At 38.8% G+C, this 20,219-nt stretch overlaps 1 protein-coding gene across 3 annotated transcripts in view; it reads right to left on the bottom strand.

The window, feature by feature from the left end:
- The window catches only part of Ctnna2 (catenin alpha 2), a 1,115,747-nt gene that overhangs the window by 1,052,127 nt on the left and 43,401 nt on the right, over positions 1-20,219 (bottom strand). The gene's annotated exons all lie outside the window — the stretch shown is intronic.

Genomic DNA, 20,219 nt, shown 5'->3' with positions numbered 1-20,219 from the left:
TGAAGACACGATAGCAGTTTCACATTGTCACTTTCAGGCACATGGGTAATGTGTTCACAATGAACTGGAAATTACATTGCAGACATTCTATAGCTGTTTATTTTTATAAATGGTACATAATAAAGTAGTTGACTTGGGAAAACAATCTCTGCTCTTCTTCACTTATGAATAAAATAATGCAATTTATACTTAAGGTCTGGATAAAAAGTAATTTGTGTGTGTGTGTGTGTGTGTGTGTGCTCACGTATGCATACAAGCATTGCCTACAGAGGCCAGGCCAGACAGGGCATCAGATGCTCTGGAGCTGAAGATACTAGCTATTAAGTGTGGCAGTGTGGGGGCTGGGAACAAACCAGGCAATCTTCACATACAATACATGGTCTTAGTTGCTGTGTGATCTCTCAGAACTTTACAAGTTATTTAAAAGGCATGTTAGATGCACAGGGCCTTTTACATGAACTGTATAAATAACTAGGAGTTTTACAATAGACTCAATGCTCAGTGAAGATTCAAGTTCAAGGTTTAGGAGAAAACCACCCTCATCTAGCAATAAAGATATTGCTACTAAGCTTTATTTTAAATGCACTAAGACTTAATTTTCTGAACAACATGAGAGTCAACTAAAGTAAAACTAAAGAAGAGATTTTGCTTTTTTTTCACTATTTTTGAATGAATTATGCAAATGTATTCTCTAAAATAGAGATGTATAAGTAACATGGAGAGCACATACCTCGATTACTGACTCTTCATATTGATAGACACTGAAGCAACAGTGACACAAAGCAATGGGAGAAAACGATTCCCATAGAAGCGCCTTTTGTTAAAGTAAAAAGATACAGCTTTTTGTTAAGTTGCTTCTTCTCTTCAGATAAATAACTGGATATTAGCAAAGCATGAGAGCTGGTGGCTTCAAAATGCCTTCATTGGTGACTTAGTGCATTAAGACGGCCACTGCTGACAAATGCTGTCCATAACTTGAAAGTGTTCAGAGACTAATTGTGACAAACTTTCTTCCTGTGCTTGATTTTTTTTTAAAGGAAAAAGAAAGAAAGAAAAGTCCAGCCAGTGACTCCTAGGTAAGCCCAATATAGAAACTGTGTAGTTACAGAAAAGAAAGTCTGATGGAATAGTGCAGACCTTACATGTCAAGCCCCTCACTAGCCCCTTTCTATTGTTCTCTTTTGGTGCTCACAGCTGAACTAAGAGACAGTTATGGTTCCTGTATATTTGGAAATCATTTGATTGAGGTTCAATAATAGTTGCCTGCCTAGGTCTCATTTCTACTGCCAGGGTTCAAGCACAGATTTTTTTTAGTCAAAAACTGACACTTTATCGCTATAGTTCATATAGACTATTGATTTGTTGTACAAAGACTTTCTGCTACCCCTGTCCATGTCCCTCATATATAGAGCTTCCTGGTAACAAGTAGTGATACCCTGAAGCTGGATAAAGATCATGGCATTGGACATTTGTTAGCCCCGAAGGTACGGGGCCCCTGAGAATTGTAGATGCTCCTGTCCCTTCATACTATGGTTGATTGGAAAGAAATCTCTCATACAGACAGTGGCACATCATCCCTACAAACAGCGCCATTCCAATTAGGTGTGTTTGTAAAATATATTCTTCTCATTTTGTTAAACAAGAGCAGCCAGTTATATCCCATGACAAGATTATCTCTGCCAGAACACAACCAGAAACACGCTAGGGAGGCAACTGTGAAACTGAAGGTGCTTCTTCCAAAGTGCTGCATGCAATTGGACACAATTTAAAAGGAAAACCCTGATCTGAATTATTTTCTTCCAGGACATCAGTACTTCCCTCTGTTTCTTCAAGGAATTCTTGATGAGGTGCTGTGCTAGATCAATGGCTCAATTGCCTCACAGAAACTCAATTTTTTTTGGAAAGACAACAGACAGAATTTGGGCCATGCATCCATACATCTCAGACACTTGTCTCTGGGGAAATTACTAAGAGTACCCATTGATTAAGGGTTTCTAAAAATTCCTGGTGGGTAATTCAACCACTTCCAGACCATGGAGCAGAACCCAATTCTCCATAATTTCAAAAGTCCTGCCATCACGGAAAACTCCCACTTTGGAACTTGGGAGCTGACTCAGTGGGTGAGGTGCTTTCTGCACCCCGGTAAGTGCCAGGTACTATGGCACAATGCTGTATCCTCACTACTAAGGAGTGGAAACAAAAGGATATCTCCCTAGAGCTTACTGTCCAGCCTGTCTAATAATATCAGCTTCAGTGAAAGACCTTGCCTCAAAAAAGCAACACACACACACACACACACACCAGTAAGCCCATTAGCACATATAACTCATCCCTTCTATGATGCAAAAGGCATGCATTTGCTACAGCAAGGACATAAAACAGCCTGTAGCCATCATATCAGACTGGGCGTTTTATTATCTTTTTGTATTTGTAAGGCTTCTTGCCCTGTTTGTTGTCTTTTTTAACCATAGTATTTCATTTTATTTTCTATTTTTCTTTTATTAAAAAATAATCCTGAGTTCATGTGTGAGTTATAAGAAGTCTGACTTGTTTCTCTGGGAACTTCAGTCTGTAGTTGAACCTGCAGAAGAACACACCACTAAAATAAGTCCAAGCTCACATACTAACCCATTTCACTCTGGCTTCTGTTTATAAGGAGTGAGAAGGACTTGGACTGGATACATGTTATACTTTAAAGTCTTCCACGTTTCAAACTGAATTGTTCTGTAGATGGTGCCTTTAAAGAAGGAGGAGCTTGAGAACAAACACTGGCACTTGTTAGCCATAGGTACATGGATTCCCAGCTTAGCTCAGAGTACTGGGAAGCAGGACTATGTGAAACAGTATGTTCTTGCTAACACAGAACTAATATCTTACTGTGGCTTACAGTGTGTGTATATCCATGCATGTGCATATGTGTGCACATGCGTGTGTAAATATATTGTGTGAGTATGTGTGTGTGTGTGTGTGTGTGCAGATGTGGAGTTCAGAAAACAACTTGTGGGAGTTGACTTTGCTTCCATCCGGTGTGCCCCAAGATTGAACTGAAATTGTCAGTCTTGGCAGCAAACACCTTTACAATCTGCCATCTTGCCATCATACATTTTATATCTTGTACATTTTGACACTTTAAAAAAAAATCAAATCTGTTGTTCTGAAGTTAGTATTGTTAAATGTTTTAAAGACTTCAAAAAGAAAAAAACACACACACACACTAGTCCAATGCTTTCTTAAAGGTAGAAACAGAAATAAAAGACAAATGAACATGCTCTGTGGTGATTAAGAGAAAAAGTAAAGTATAATTTCCCTACTTCATATTTAATTATCATCAAAATAATGAACCATATGTGAAACATGCAATGGAAACCAGCAAGCAACTTGGCCATAGAATTTGTAATATAATTTTAGTGGACACATTTACACTTATAAAAGTGTCTCTATTATAAAGGAATTGATGTAAATTAGAGGCTTTTACAGTAGATGTGAGAACAGACTCTGCCCTTGTATACTTAGAAGTTTAACTAAACTTTTAAGAGAGAGTGTGTGTGTGTCTGTGTGTATGTATGTGTGTGTGTGTGTCTGTGTGTTTATAACTATAGGTACCCAGAGTCGAGAAGAAGGTACAGGATTACCTTGAGATGAATCTACATGAGGTAGTGAGCCATCTAAATTAGTTCTAGCAACAGAATTCAGATCCTCTTCAAGAGAAGGACAAATACTCACCCACTGAACCATCTTTGCATCCTCTTATTGTAACCTTAAACTTTAGTCACCAAAACTAGGGCAAAGAGACATGCCAGATACACATGTCCCTTCACACAAGCCTGGGCTCCTTTCTTCCACATCTTGCTTTCAAATATGTTTAGCCACTGCATTTTCCTTGAAAATAATCAGAGGCAGAAGCTTAATATAAAATCTAAAACGATCAAAGCAGAACTGTTTTGGCTGCAGCTGGAGATACACAAGTCTCAATCACCCTCCCTTCCCCACGCTGTGTTTCCAGGAATCCCTAGAGTTTGGTTGAATACAGTCAGAAACCATCTGCTTTACACCAAGTCATCTCATGAAATTAATGGGGAAAGAAGCCAAGTTTAAAAATGTGAAGAATTAAACATCAATACAAAAGATTTATTATAATTCAATATATAACAGTATGAAAACTCTTCGGGTTAGCTTATGATTAATCACAAAATCAATGGAGCTGAAAATGTGCACCCCGAGTGATTGAAAAAGGAGAGCATCAGAGTGTGGGCAAGGGTTTGTAGTGACTTATAACATAACACAAAGATAGAGGGTCTCACAATATGGACCTCACTGAAATAAAAGGTTAAAAGACAGTAAAGAGGTGAAGGAGTTGAGAGGAAAAAGATGCTGACAAACAAAGAAGATCTCAAAGCATCGATGTGGGTAACTCAACTAAGCTCAAAGAGGAGCCTGGGAGACTCAGATGGGTGAAGCCAAATGCAGACATCTGTCAGGGCCGGGTCATTTCAAGATAATGAGCTCTGGTTTGCCCTGTAGGCCACAGGGAATGACCAAAGGCTTTTGTGCAAAGAAGTCATATGTTCAAAGTTGTTCAGGGATGTGATTCAGAGGGAGGTATGAATATACTCTAGAAAAGGAAGATAGTAGAAAATAGATCAGTTAGGATGTCTGCCTATTTGCTGACTTCCAGCCATGAAATCAATCAAAAAGATAGGGGGTAGATCAATTATCAATAAGCAGTCTCTGAACAGATTTAGAAAGTTACCTGTCACTGCAGATATTTGAAAAAAAAAAACATATTCTGGTTCACTAATCTGGATCTTGCAAATGAGTTAAGGATCTTAAAAGATAGTTGAACTATGTGACTACTAATAATTCTTTCTTAATCTGATGTTCAATGTAAAGCACGTACCAGGAAAATAAAAACCTTAAATTACAAAATTTAAAGGTTATCATGGGAATCATTACAAGAACAATGCTATGATCTCCAAGATAAACCATTCATCTACTACTGAGCATTCCAAAATAGAAATGGAAAATGGGGCCAACATCTAAAATGCTGTAATAAAGTCAAAATCCAGCAGCATGGTGCTACACAGTTTTACTTACAACTTATTGAACCTCATTTTTTAGGGCTACAAATCAAGGAGATGGCTTAGGTTGAAAGGCTTGCAAAACCACACACCCAGTTAAGGATCAATTGTCAGTTGATAACTGCTAGACCAGAGGGCATCATTTTTCTCCAGGGGTACAACCCATGGTACCATGCCCGTGCTTTAGCAGGAGGCCCTACATCCATGGGCAGCACAAACTGGACTCAACAGATTATAAAACAAAAGAACAGAGCATTTGGTGGGTAGGGAATAAATGTGATCAAATAACATTGTACACATGTACCAAATTCTCAAAAAATAAATATGAATATACATATAAGAAAAAGAAAATGACTTAAGAGAAAAAATGAGATTGTCGCTGACGCTATAAAATACTGCAGAACAGTTTATCATGTAGTCGTTAATCCAGCCACATAGACCAAACAGGACGAAATCTAGGAAAAATAACATTTGCCAATAAATGCAATATGTACACTTTATAGTGTGTATTTATTATATTTTCTCTCTTGCTGGTCTCCTGGGGTCAGCATTTTTTTTCAATTTTCTTTACAACTCAGAATAGTACACAATCTATGTTTCATTTGAAAGAAAACAGATAATTAATTCATGCCCAATCAGTGCACCATGGCCCGTACCTTATTAAATAAACTTATAATTTTCTTTTTTATTTTAATTTTAATTTTTTATTACATATCTTCTTTATTTACATTTAAAATATTAGCCTCTTTCCTAGTTTTCCCTCCCAAAACCCCTTATTCCCTCCCCTACTCCCCCTGCTCACCAACCCACCCACACACTCCCATTTCTTAGTCCTGGCATTCCCCTATTCTGGGGCTTACAACCTTCACAGGACCAAGGGCATCTCTTCCCATTGATGACCAACTAGGCTATCCTCTGCTACATATGTAGCTAGAGCCATGAGTCCCACCATATGTTACTCATGGTTGCTGGTTCAATCCCAGGGGGCTCTGGGGGGTACTGGTTAGTTTACATAGTTGTTCCTCCTATGGGGCTGCAAACCCCTTTGGCTCCATGGGTCCTTTCTCTAGCTCCTATATTGGCGACCCTGTGCTCCATCCAATGGATGGCTATGAGCATCCACTTCTGTATTTATCAGGCACTGGCAGAGCCTCTCAGGAAACAGTTATATCAGGCTGTCATCAAGCTCTTTTTGGCATCCACAATATTATGTGGTTTTGGTGTTTTTTTATGGGATGGATCCCGAGGTGGGGTAATGTCTGGATGGTCATTTCTTCAGTTTCTGTTTCACACTTTCTCTCTGTAACTCCTTCAGTGGGTATTTTGCTCTCCCTTCTAAGAAGGATCAAAGTATCTTCACTTTGGTCTTCCTTGTTCTTGAGTTTCATGTTTTGTGAATTGTATCTTGGTTATTTTGAGCTTCTGGGCCACTTATCAGTAAGTACATATCATGTGTGTTGTTTTGTGAATGAGTTGTCTCACTCAGGATAATATCTTCCAGATCCATCCATTTGTCTAAGAATTTTGTAAATTCATTGTTTTTAATAGCTGCATAGTACTCCATTGTATAAATGTACCTCATTTTCTGTATCCATTCCTCTGTTGAGGGTCATCTGGGTTATTTCCAGCTTCTGGCTATTATAAGTAAGGCTGCTATGAACATAGTTGAACATGTGTCCTTATTACATGCTGGAGTATCTTCTATGTATATTCCCAGGAGTGGTATTTCTGGGTCCTCAGGTAGTACTATGTACAATTTTCTGAGAAATTATCAAACTGATTTCCAAAGTAGTTGTACCAGCTTGCAATCCCACCAGCAATGGAGGACTGTCCTCTTTCTCCACATCCTCACCAGCATCTGCTGTCACCTGAGTTTTTGATCTTGGCCATTCTGTCTGGTGTGAGGTGGAATCTCAGTGTTGTTTTGATTTGCATTTGCTGATGAATAAGAACGTTGAACATTTTTGTAGGTGCTTCTCAGCCATTCAGTATTCCTCAGTTGATAATTCTTTGTTTAGCTCTGTACACCATTTTTAATAGGGTTATTTGGTTTTCTGGAGTCTAACTTATCGAGTTCTTTGTATATATTGAATATAAACCCTCTATTGGATCTAGGATTGGTAAAAATCTTTTCTCAATCTGCTGGTTGTCTTTTTATCTTATTGACAGTGTCCTTTGCATTACAGAAGCTTTGCAATTTTATGAAGTCCCATTTGTTAATTCTTGATCTTACAGTATAAGTCATTGGTGTTCTGTTCAGGAATTTTTCCCCTGTGCCCATATGTTTGAGGGCCTTCCCTACTTTCTCCTCTATAAAACATGTTAAATTTACATCTGTGCTATTCTTAAATGTCATTCCCTGAATTTGCCCCAAATAAAATTGATAGACTTCCTTCATCTTTTCCAATTTATTAGTGCTGTATGTATTCTCTGGCTCAATTATTCCAAGAGTTATCTATAGCTACCACCATATTCTCTTTTGTTGATTGGTCATAGTCAGCAAATTCCACCTACAGGTTCTTAACATAATATAATACAATCCAATAATTTTAAATATTTACCCTAGGTAGCCCTACAATAAATATCAAATATTTAATTGTGAAAGAGTTTTGATGTAAAGGTGATAATGTGTTATAGTTTTTCTAACAGACTTAGTCTAGCAGACTACTTTTTAAAGATGTTATGATTGATATTACTGTGTGTGTATGTGCTGAACTGAATGTCTGAGTATGTTTATGTCCATGTGGGTATAGTATGCTCAGAAGGCAGAAGATCACAATGGGTTCTCTGGAGGTAATGTTATCGGTCTTTGTAAGACTTCAAGCACAGGTATTAGGAATCAATCTCAGGTCCTTGAAAGAACAGCACTTGTAAAAAATGTATTAGCTTTGTATCCCAATATCTGTCCCCTCTTCTCCCGGTCCCCCTCTTACACAGCTCCTGCTGACGTGTCTCTCCAGCCCCTCTATCTAATAGACATCTAAAAAAATAAAATCTCTATGCATTTTATAAACCTCTCTGACAATGGCTATAGCTTTTGTAAAGGGCTCTCTGAATAAGGAAGGGCATTTTCTGCACAGACATCACCACCATTAAGCAGCTATAAAAGCCACATGTTGTTACTGTGAAGAGTTTTCTGAGACGGGGCAGCAGAGATTAGGTGGAAAGCAAATCCTTGGGTGCCTTTTATATCCTATGGTTCTTCTCAAAGAGTGAAACTCTGGTTCTTCAGTATGTGGCATGCCTGCACTGCAGAGCCTCTCTGGCTTTATTCTTGCCTACTCTTCTCACAGCCCAGGATAATCACTAAGTCAATTCAGCACATTCCTTGGCAGTATTTGTAGCTCATGACTTGCCTGGCAGGCTGCTTTCCCACCATTTGGCAGATATACTAAAGCCTTCTCTGCTGTCCAGGTGCTATCGCCTTCCATTCCTGTCAATTTCCTTGTTCCTGGATGTTTCTTCCAGTTTGCATTACCTAAACACTCTCTTCATCTGAGCTGAGGGCTTGTACCTAGTGTTTGGCTTCTTCCCACTGATGGAATATCTGACCTGGTACCACCGTCATGGCCCTTGAAATCCAAGCCCACCTGTTCTCAAACCACTGCGCTAGTAAAGGCTAAAGGCTAAGGTATAGTCAAATGCACCATACAGCACTTGTCTTTTGACTAGCAGATGTGGATAATGATCAGATGTGCCTAAAATACATATTATTGCCAGAATAAAGTTCTTTTTTTACAAAATCAAGACAACACTAGTTGTCCAAAAAAAGGAGATAAAGTACACCAAGCAGAGCGAGGATGACTAATGATAACAACTTTAAAAAAATAAGATTTTAAAAAAAGTAAGACTTCATTCAACTAGGCTTCTGAAATGGCAAAGATCTGGAATCACTGGTAAAATTCCCTTCATGGAACAAGTCTCTCTACAAAACTCACATTTTGTTCTTTAGCAAAATCAATATCTCTCTCTATCTCTATCTCTATCTCTCCCCTCCCCCCTCCCTCCTCCTCCTCCTCCTCCTCCTCCTCCTCCTCCTCCTCCTCCTCCTCCTCCTCCTCCTCCTCCTCCTCCTCCTCCTCCTCCTCCTCCTCCTCTTCTTCTTCTTCTTCTTCTTCTTCTTCTTCTTCTTCTTCTTCTTCTTCTTCTCTCTCCTTCCCTCCCTTTCTCCCTCTCTCTTTCTATTTTCCTCGGTCTGGAAAAATGACTCACCAGTTAAGACCATACACTACCCATGCCAGTGCACAGTTCACTTGTGTACAGAGTGTTGGTGTGAACGCGTTTCAAAGCCAGGCTATATTTCGAAACAGAATTGGAAAGAGAACCCAAGTTCAGTTTCCATATTGGAAGTTAGTTGCCAATATTGGGCAACTAACAACCATTTGCAACCTCAGATCCAGGGGAATCTGATGCCCTATTCTGATCGCTGACAGCAATGCACTCACAGGTGTATACCAACTCACAGGCACACAGGCACACAGGCACATAATTAAAAATTAAGTAAATGTATTGCGATTTTAAAAAGGCTCAACAGTTAAGAGCACTCAGGTGGCTCACAACTGCTGATGCTCACAACTGGATTTTGTGGTGACCTATGGGCTTGTGACATGCATACAGACAAGCTTGCACACACACATTAATGAAAATTAAATTTTAAAAATGGAAACAATCAATCTATTCCTCAGTTTTATATTAAAATATCTGCTTTAGTGAGTCCGTGTCCTTCCTGTGCAATAATAGAAACACAAGTGGCTTCCACCTCATACTTCATTTTCATTTATAATCTGACCAAGGTTGACCATTTCTTACTTCTCTTGTATTTCAATAACTTAGACAAATTATGAGGAAGCAATTTTGGTTTCCACATATTATTTCAGTAAGAATTTTAGCTTCAGGAAGTCTTATAATGATAAGAACTCCAAAGAGACTTCTGTTTCGAAATATAGCCTAGCTTTGAAACTCGTTCGCACCAACACTCTGGGCACAAGTGAAATGTGCACTGGCAAGCCAAGCAAGGGAAAAATAATTGCAGGGTTGGGTTTCATTTTTCCCCAACATATTTACAGTATATTTTATCACCCTCCAATGTTTTCTTTCATTGGAATAACACATTTTGATTGCAGGTTTCTCTGTGTACACAACCAATATTGAGAAAATAAAAGTAAAGAAATATTTTTATGGGCTGGAAGGATGGCTCAGCAGTGAATAACACTTGGTGCTCTTGCAAGATTTAAGTTTAGTTCCAAACACCCTCATTAGGTGGCTCACCTGTAACTCCAGTTCCATGAAATCTGACACCATTTTCTGGCCTTTGTTGGTACCTGCAAGTATGTGGTTTACATACAGACAAATTCAAATAAAAAAAATTAAATTAACAGTTAAAGTGTGTCAGTATTTCATCTTCTGAGTTTCTATATATCAGGATTTAATTTCAAATATTTATCATATCTGGCTTCATTGGAAATAAAAGAACCATTCTAGTTAGTAAACTAAAATTCCCATGTTCCTTTAATGAAATCATTCTCCACATGATCGAAACTCTTTTTCTGTGAATTTTGTAGTTATATTTAAGTACACAACCTTTGCTACACACACTTCCTATATGAGAAAGATGGTTCTTTGCAACTTTCAATTCTGAAAGTTGGAAAGATTAGAAAATACAACCTGGATGAAGATATCAGGATGAATGTTTTTTTTTTTTTCATGAAAGATTCTTTAAACTGGTGGCTGTCTCAGAAATTAATTTGAAGACCTTCCTGCACCGCAAGCCCTTGGTGATGCTGTTTTGTTGACAGCCTGATAAGTGTCTTTCAGATCGTCTCCTACTTGCTGCTTCTTCTAACCATACTAATACCCTTAGGGCTTCCCAAAGTCCCTGCAGAGCTTCACACTCTCCTCACTTTTTGTCTACCATTTTGGGATGCTTCTTGGACCCGAATTAATCTACCTGTCCCACAGCTTCCCCAGCCCTCACAAGCACATCCTCCTCCTCTCTTCTCTGATGTTTGGCTGAGAAATCACCTTTGTTGCAGCTTCATTAACTGTGTTCTAAATTTATATCTGCAACAATCTGCTGGATATTGTGTTCAGGAGAACCAAAACATAAGGAAGCCTGAAATCTTGACTCTTTCACTCATTCCTTCTATCCATCAAGGGCCAAATGCCAAAGCTGCTGTTGTTTTTCTAATGAAATTTTACCATGTAGCCCAGTCTAGAAATAGAGATCCTCCTGTCTCCTCTTCATGAATGCCGCCATTTAAACCATGCATCAAACCTTGTTTTTTCTCTGTAATGTGCCTCAAATTCTTCCATGAGTTTCTAACTTCCACTAGTGTGTTGTCAGGCTACTGCCATCTCAGTGTCTGTGACAAATAATTCCTTCCTTCCTGGCTCCAGACAAGGGCATCAAGATCCTTCTCCAAACTCGTACTGCTCTCAATTACAGTGTTAGCCTGATAAAGTCATTCCCTCACTTACATCCTCACACTCCATCCCACTCTACAGACACATGCTATTGAATGCTTTGTAATAATAACCAGCTCATAAATATAAGACCATTGCTAGGATCATCAGATGGTAGAAAATGACCAGGAGAAAAGCAAATGAAACAGGGTTTCATTTAAACAGTCTAATTCATTGTTTATTATGTTGAGTAAAGTTATTTTAATTAAATTCATGTTTTTATTTCTTGGATGTAGGAGGAGTTGCTTGGCATAGCACACAGGTTGGAGCCAGAAGACAATTTGCAGAAGTTGATCTTCTCCTCTGTGTGGATCCTGGAGATGGAACACAGGCTTGGCAGAGAGCACCTTCACCCACTCTGAGCTGTCTAGCATGCCCCAGATAGCTTCATTTAAATAGATACCTGGAGATGAGAGGACCTGCAGGTGGTTAGATGTTAATGTTATTAGCATGGTGCTAAAACACTACAAAAGTTCCTAGATTCATATGAAAACACAAAATAGCATGGATAGCTAAAGTATCCCCACATTAAAAAAAAAAAACAGTGCTGGAGGTATCACATTTTTTTTTAATCTCAAATTATAGTAGAGAGACTTAGTAACAAAAAAAGCATAGTATATATATATATATTTTTTTTTCTTATATTTGCTGCTTCTCTTAATGTTGCTACTGCCCTTAGAGTTTCCACTTCCCTCATTTTCTGTCTAGATTTTTGGGATATTACTTTATTCTGTGTGTGTGTGTGTGTGTGTGTGTGTGCATGCCTGTGTGTATTGTATTTCAATATATAATTCAATATGTATTTCAATATATATTTTTCAATATATATAGTTTGAATCAAGTAGAGAACCTAGAAATAAATCAATGCATATACAGACATGTAATTTTCAACAATGACCAAAAATCCCACAGACTGACAGAAAAAACAAAACAAAACAATCGCAGATAAATAAAAAAATGTATTCTGTAACAAATGTTGCTAGCAAAAGTGGAGACTCAGGTATAGAAGACTGAAACTGGGTTCATCTCATCCTGCACACACACACACACACACACACACACAATCAATTAAAAATAGAGATCATCAGGTAAGATCCGCCATAAGAAACAGGAAAAATGTTACACAGACAAAACAAAAACTTTCTAAAAGGGACACTAATAATGAAGGATAGAATGTCAAGAACTGATTGTTGAGATCACATGAAATTAAATGTGTCTGCACAACAGACAAAGTGGTCAACAGAGTAGAGTATTGGCCAACAGAATAGCAGACAAAAAAATAAATCTAATTACATACCACACAAGAGTTTGGCGTCCAGAATATATGATGAACTTAGAGAATTAAATATCAAAAATGATTCATTGAATCAATAAATTGGTCGATGAACTAAATAGACAATTTTCAAGAGAAGAAATACAAGGGGCTAATAAATATTTGAAAAACGTGTTCAAGTTACTTAGACAGCAGGGAACGATACATTATATATCTTAATACTGCTGGGAGTTTCCATCCCATCCCATTCGGACTGGCTATCATAATATAAACAAGAAATGACAGTGGGGGTGGAAACTAATACAGCTTGCAGGAAGCTCAGACTAAAGGCAGATGTGGCTGCTTACAAAGAGTAGACACAAGGCTCCTTGAATCAATAGTCAATCATGAATCTGGGGGAAAAAATTGACACTGGTTGGATGTGTCAGGTGGCCTTATGCCAGTCTTCTGAATTATTGGTTACTGAGTAATTCTGCCAGAGGAGTAGATATTGTCTTTAGTTGTATGCCTATTGAGAAGTTCATCAGGTTCCAAAAAACAGTTCCAAACCCCTAGGTGTTAGATGACCCTGGCTAACCTCAGGAGGTCTCAAAGAAATAAAATAAAATTTAAAAGACATAAATTGTGGAAGAAACTTATAAGAAGAATGTGGTATAATAAAGTAGATATTAGAGAGTGGATGGAACACAGGAATTAAAATGTACTTTATATAGGCATAAAAGTATCTAACAATATAGTCAACAGAAGTTTGAAACATGCAAATCTAAAATTTTCTAAATCATAGACCTAGATATACTTGGCACATGGTTTTAGGGCTCTGAGTCAACATACTAGAAATGTATGTGTACATCATAGAACAGATTCAGTGAGATGCTCACCAATAGATTAGTGGAAAATGAAAATATACAACTGACATGCAATGGGATTTTGTTAAGCCATAAAGAAAAATGAAATCATAATATTTGCAGTAAAATGGATAGAACTAGATATTGTCATATTGTGTGAGCTAAGTCAGATAGAATTGTTATGTTGTGTGTCTGAAGAAGACCTTATGATTCCTCTGAAACACAGGATCTGTATTAGAATGTGCATGTGTGCGTGCATGTGCGAGTACACATGTGCATGCATATATGTGTGTGATGATGATAGTATAGTGGTCATGAAAGAGAAGAAGTAGATCTTAAGGGAGAAGAAAGAGAAATGAGAATTTAATGGAACACATATAACCATGGAGGCAGAGATGGAGTCTATTTTGGAGGGGAAGGGGCAACAGCAAGAGATAGGAGAAGTAGGAAAGACAGAGGGGCAGGAGAATGAATAAGAAAGCATATTGACATTACAAACTTTATATGCCCCAGTACAGGCGAATTCCAGGGCCAAGAAGTGGGAGTGGGTGGGTAGGGGAGCAGGGTGGGGGAAGGGTATAGGGAAATTTCGGGATAGCAATTCAAATGTAAATAAAGAAAATATCTAATAAAAAGTGTCATCACGATACTCATTTCCTAAATTTTTTGAGACAGCCTCAGCCAGGACAGTCCTTAATAGCTTGCACCTTACTGTGCATAGCAGCTTGGCCTCAGTGGTCCAACAGCTCCTGCCTCCTGAGTACTGGAATAGTGCCCGTTAGCCAAATTAACATTACTCCTTATGCAAATGTTTTAGAAACAACAACAAAAAACTAGGATGCAGTTGGTAAAACTTGCTAGTCTTACTTCTGGGCAATACACCAGGTTTAGGCATGTTTGGAGGGAAGAAAATAATGTGAGCACACCATTTTCAGCACCTTTAGCACATAGGACAAAGGTGTTAGAAAATAGACTGCTGTAGGGAGGTGTGAATTAAGTTCCCTTTTGAGTCATAAAATCAATGCAAACAGGCGTGTTCCTGAGACTGGGAGTCCCAAAATAGCTAAGAAGGTGTGAGGCCTCCATTTAAAACAAGATTCAGTTACCTCCATGTATTGGTTGGTTGGAAATACTCTGTCTGTCTCCTCCATGAAATGTGTGAGAGATTATTCATGATGATTAATTTGGTTTTTGGAAACTCTCTTCTGCTGAAGGTGATGGGCGTGGTCTACATGTGGAGGTTGTGCAGTAAGAGCTTGACTTTCCAACTGACATTTATCATATAAACATTGGCTGAATCCTCAGAAGGATGTGATAAAAATCATAAAATGGGATTTAACAAGGTACTTTTTTTTTACAGTGTTCTGCCCTTCAGCATTCATTTTAAAATGTTTTATATTTATTCTTGAGAATTCCATAGAAGGCATAAAATGAAATTATAGTCATAACTACTCCCAATCTCCCCCCCCCCATCTCCTCAACACTCCCAAGCTTCATATGTTTTGGCTTTTTTGGTAATACATCAACTCATGTTCATGCTGCCTATATGCACATGAATGGGGGGCCATCCGCTAGAGTGGGGAAAGTCTATTTGTAGCCATTATATCAAAGAATGATTCTCCCTTCCCTAACAACTATCATCAGCTGCCAAAACATCCACAGTAAAGGGTTGGGCTTAAAGACCATCTACCCCCACTATGCTGGAATTCTGGCTGGCTTGATCTTGGGTCAATATTATAGAACTCAGTCAGGAAGGTTTTCCAAAGGCTAAAGGTAACACTGCATTTGATTCAGCTACCTGACTCCTTGGGGTATACACACTGAAACTTTGCATTCCACTACAGAGAAACTTGCTCAACCATGGGCATTTCTACTCTATTCACAGTAGCTAGGATATAGAAACAACCTAGATGTCCATTAACAGATGAGTGGATAGTGAGAAATCTGGTACATTTACACCTGAAAAGAAAACACAAATCAATACATGTGCAGCATGCACTTCTACCAAAAGGATAGCAGCATCCCTTTGTAATGGAGAAATGTAGACAAACATCCACACAACGGCATTTGCTTCTTGCTCTTCCCCTTCTGATGCACTCAAGTCAGAATAGACTCCAGGAAGGTTGCTTGGCAGCAGCCTTCATTAAGTACACTAAGAACAACAAAGGCCAGCACCTATTGCTATAGGCAATGAAACCCACAAGTCAGGCACTTCAGACAGTGTGCCCTGCAATGACATTTAGTGTGATGGCTTTGAATGACAAGGGCACATTTTAGCAAACCGTGCTTTTTCTAAATAAGGAAACCCAATTTAATACAGCATCAGTACACTGGTACATTCCGCACAGTATAAAGGGAGGTTGACTTAAATAACAACAGATGATGAAAAACACCTTAAATGTTTTTCATAAAATACTTTCTAAACTATACATGGAATTAATTCTGTTTGCCTAAACTAGGACCAACTTCTACATGTCTACTTCCCTTGAGAGTTAGTTAAGGTTCCTATGAGATAATGTGAACCTCATGTGCCTATGTTGCTAGTATATAGGATGTAACCTAGTGGACACTGGTATTGATGTTGTAGCAATGGATTGTAGTCTCAATACTGTCATTACACAATTGCACACAGGACAGTTCTCAAACAGAGCCAGATATTTTCCCATTAAATTCAAAAAGGAAACACATCATTCTTCACTTATCAAAATGGATTTTTACCATAGCAGACAAAACCATGTTATTTCCTAGATATTGGAAGACTCCCATCTATCCCAGAGAATTGTGAACCCTAGTATTAGTCATACAATGTGTGGGCTTTTCTATGACTCGGTGTCTCAGTACACACACTCAGAAGGAAATGATGTTGAGGTTAGAATGACCATGCCCATGCTGATCATCAGCTTGGTTTTCCCAAAGCACCAAACACCAAAAATAATGGCAGCAACATTGCCAAAGGACTTGCTTTACACTGAAGCATCAGAGTCACCACACTATACCATGGTTGGACACAGTCTCATCATAGAAGTACACATGTACAAAGGTAGGCCTGGTTCTGCATCCCAGCCTCATGTTTCCAGAAATAACATTCAGACTCAAAATATATTTACAAATATCTTGGCCATATAGCTAGGCTTTACTCTGACTAGATCAAAAATTAGAGTTACACCAAGGTAGTTCATGTTATTCATTGCTATTGTAAAGAGTGTTTTTACCTAATTTTTTTTCAGCCAGTTTATCATTTGTAGAAAAGAGGGCTACTGATTTTGTTAACTGAATTTTGTTATCAAGCCACTTTACTGAAGCTTTTTATCAGGTTCAGGTGTTCTCTGGTAAAATTTTTGGTGTCGCTTATGTATAGTATCATATCATCTGCAAACAGCGATACTTTGACCTCTTCTCTTCCAGTTTGTATCCCCCTGGTCTCCTTTAGTTGTCATATTATTCTGGCTAGAACTTTAAGTACTTTATTGAATAGATAAGGAGAGAGAGGGCAGTCCTGGGTTGTCCTTGATTTTAGAGAAACTGCGTGTCTTTAGCTGTGACACACAGCATTGGGGATACAGAGCTTGCGGAAGATGCCTTCTGTGGCTATGCAGGAACCCTAGTGGAGCCATAGGGACAATTCAACCTCCAAACTTTGACCCAGAACTTACTATGTCTACAAGAAATGAAGGAATTGGGGATGGAGCAGAGACTGAGGGAATGGCTAACCAATAACTGAACTAACTTGGACAAGAACCAGTCCCTGACACTATTAATGATACTCTATTATGCTAGCAGACAGGAGTTTAGCGTGACTGTTCTCTGAGACGCTCCATCCAGCAGCTGACTCAGACAGATGCAGAAACCCACAGCCAAACAGTGGATGGAGCTTGGGGACTCTTATGGAAGAATAGGAAGAAGGATTGCAGCCCCTAAGTGGATAGGAAGTTCACCAGAAGACCAATAGAATCAACTAACTTGGACCCCTAGGACTCTCCAAGATTGAACCGCCAATCAGAGAACATACACGGGCTGGACCTACGCCTCCCTGCATATATATGGTAGGTGTGAAGCTTGGTTTTCATGTGGGTCCCTTAACAACTGGAGTAGAGGCTGTCCAAAAAGCTGTTGCCTGTCCATGGGATATGTTCTTCTAGCTGGGCTGCCTTGTCTGGTCTCAGTGGGAGAGGAAGCACCACACCTTGCAGAGACTTGAAATGCCAGGGTGGAGGGATTCCTAGGGGGCCTCCACCAGTTCAGAGGAGAAGGAGAGTGGGGGTGGAGGAAGGATTGTGGGAGGGGGTGACCAGGAGGGGAGCAGTGAGTAGAACGCAACGTGAATAAGTTTAAAAGTAACTTAGTAAACCCAATTATTTTAACTTACATTCCTCCACATGGCTGGTTACCTAGGCTCACGTACCTTACTTCTGTCTTCACACATCTGTGTAGGTGGATCTTCCCGCACGTGACTCTATTCCAGAATTCTTTCACTTTAGGGAGGGATTTTCTACCTCCTATTTCCTGCCTAAGCCATAAGCCATCAGATTTACTGTTGACAGGTGCCACATACAGACATAAGATATTCTCTGTACACAGATGTTTTTATGCTGATAGCTTATTACTGGCATTTTGAATTTTTATTTTTTACTTTTGATTTCTTTGTTTATTTATTTGTTATTTTTGAGACAGGCTCTCTCTGTAGTCTTGGCTTAGATCAGGCAAACCTCAAGCACACAGATCACAGAGATCCATCTGCCTCTGCCTCCTGAGGGCTAGGACTTAAGGTGTCTGCCATTTATATACAAGGCATGTACGATGTGTAACAGTGAAAGACAGAGGCAAACTTGTAGAAGTCAGTTCTCTCCTTCTACCTTGGGTGATGTGTGCATTGAATTCAGGTTGTCTGGTTTGACAGCAAGCATTTTTAGCCACTGAGTGATCAAAAGAGCCCTATAGTAGGCATTTGTGTATTGTAAAAGAAAAATGTCTTAGGAAATAAGTTTCTTCTACATTCTTTTTGCTCCTCTCTGATATGCAAACATGCACAGACACACATGCACATTCACAACATCACACACACAGACACACACATACACAATTTCAGCATCAAAGAAAACTCCATATTTTAAGCATCTACCTTTAATTTACCATTAAATTGTGTTCTTTCAAATGAATATAAAGAAAAGTGACATCACATAGTTTCACAGAGTGCTACACAGATTCACAATACATGGCTGCTTGACTGCTGATGCAATAGCAACCCAAAGAATATGGGAAGCAATTTTATTCATACTACCTGCGTTTCCATAGGTGTTTAGGATTCACATTGACAGTAAAATATACCACAAACGGCATTCAAATACTAGTACTAAAGTGCTGGACAATGTTTTATTTATTATTCATTTGCTCATTCATTCAGTACAATTTCTGTTTGTATACTTACCAGTTTCTACTTCGGAGTGATTATTTCTAGTGAGAAACTTTTCCCTCTGTCTCCACTCATAGCCATCAAAGGCTACAATATCCTGTCAAGTAACTTCTCAGTTGGGATGAAGACCACACAGCTCATGCTAACAATGATGCCTAATTATTTTTTTTTCTAACACACAGCTTGGACTTAATAACATCAATTACCACAATAATATTAAAGGTTTTTTTAAGTTTTATTATAAGCTTACTATTATCAAAACAATGTGACACATAAAGGCACAGGTATAAAAACGTAATGGAGCACAGGGCCGAGGAGATGGCTCCGTAATGAAGAGCACAGGCTGGTTTTGCGAAGGATATGGGTTTGATTCCAAGAACTCACACAACAGCTGACAATCATCTAGAGCTCATCTGAGGTCCTCAGCTGGCCTCTGTGGGCACTGCAAATGAGGAGTGTGCAATCATACATGGAGCCAAAACCAATGGAAGAGTAGCAGAATATAATGAGCACCTAAACCTTTATGGTTTGCTGACCTTGAAAGACCATTCACCCTGAAATAAAGAGATGGGGTGTCAGCAGCAAGGTACCATAGCACACATCCACAATCTCTGCACTTAGCAGGTGGAAGGAGAAAGATGGGAAATTTGAGGCCAACCTCCCTTAGAATAGTGAGACTCAGTTTCAAAAAACCTAGCCGATAAACAAAGAATGCAATTGCAAACCCACCCCATACCTCATACAAAGGTTAAATAAAATGTTTCCAAAGCACACATATCAAGGTTTAAACTACAAAATTCTTGAAATATACACATACATATCTTTGCATTTGAGTGAGGCAATAATTCCATCAAAATGCTAATTGGGAGTGAAACAAAAGGAATCATTAATCTGATTGCACTGAGTTCAAAGATTCTGTGCTCTGATCAAATGATTCTGAAAAGAAAATGAGAGAGTAGAAGAAAATTCCTGTAAGTGGCAAAGCTGACACATATGAAAGAACATTATTATTGTGATGCACAGAATTTATATCTAGAATATCCTGTGTCAGCATTAAAAGGACTTGGCAAATTAAAAGAGTACATGCAGTTGGGTGGGAGAAGTGGTGGAGATTGGGAAATAGCTGAAGGGGATGAAGCAATGATGGATTT

The sequence above is a fragment of the Mus caroli genome, unplaced genomic scaffold (assembly GCF_978045245.1).
Source record: "Mus caroli unplaced genomic scaffold, Mus_caroli_1 scaffold_7, whole genome shotgun sequence".
Taxonomy (NCBI): domain Eukaryota; kingdom Metazoa; phylum Chordata; class Mammalia; order Rodentia; family Muridae; genus Mus; species Mus caroli.
This window is presented reverse-complemented; position numbering and strand designations above follow the sequence as displayed.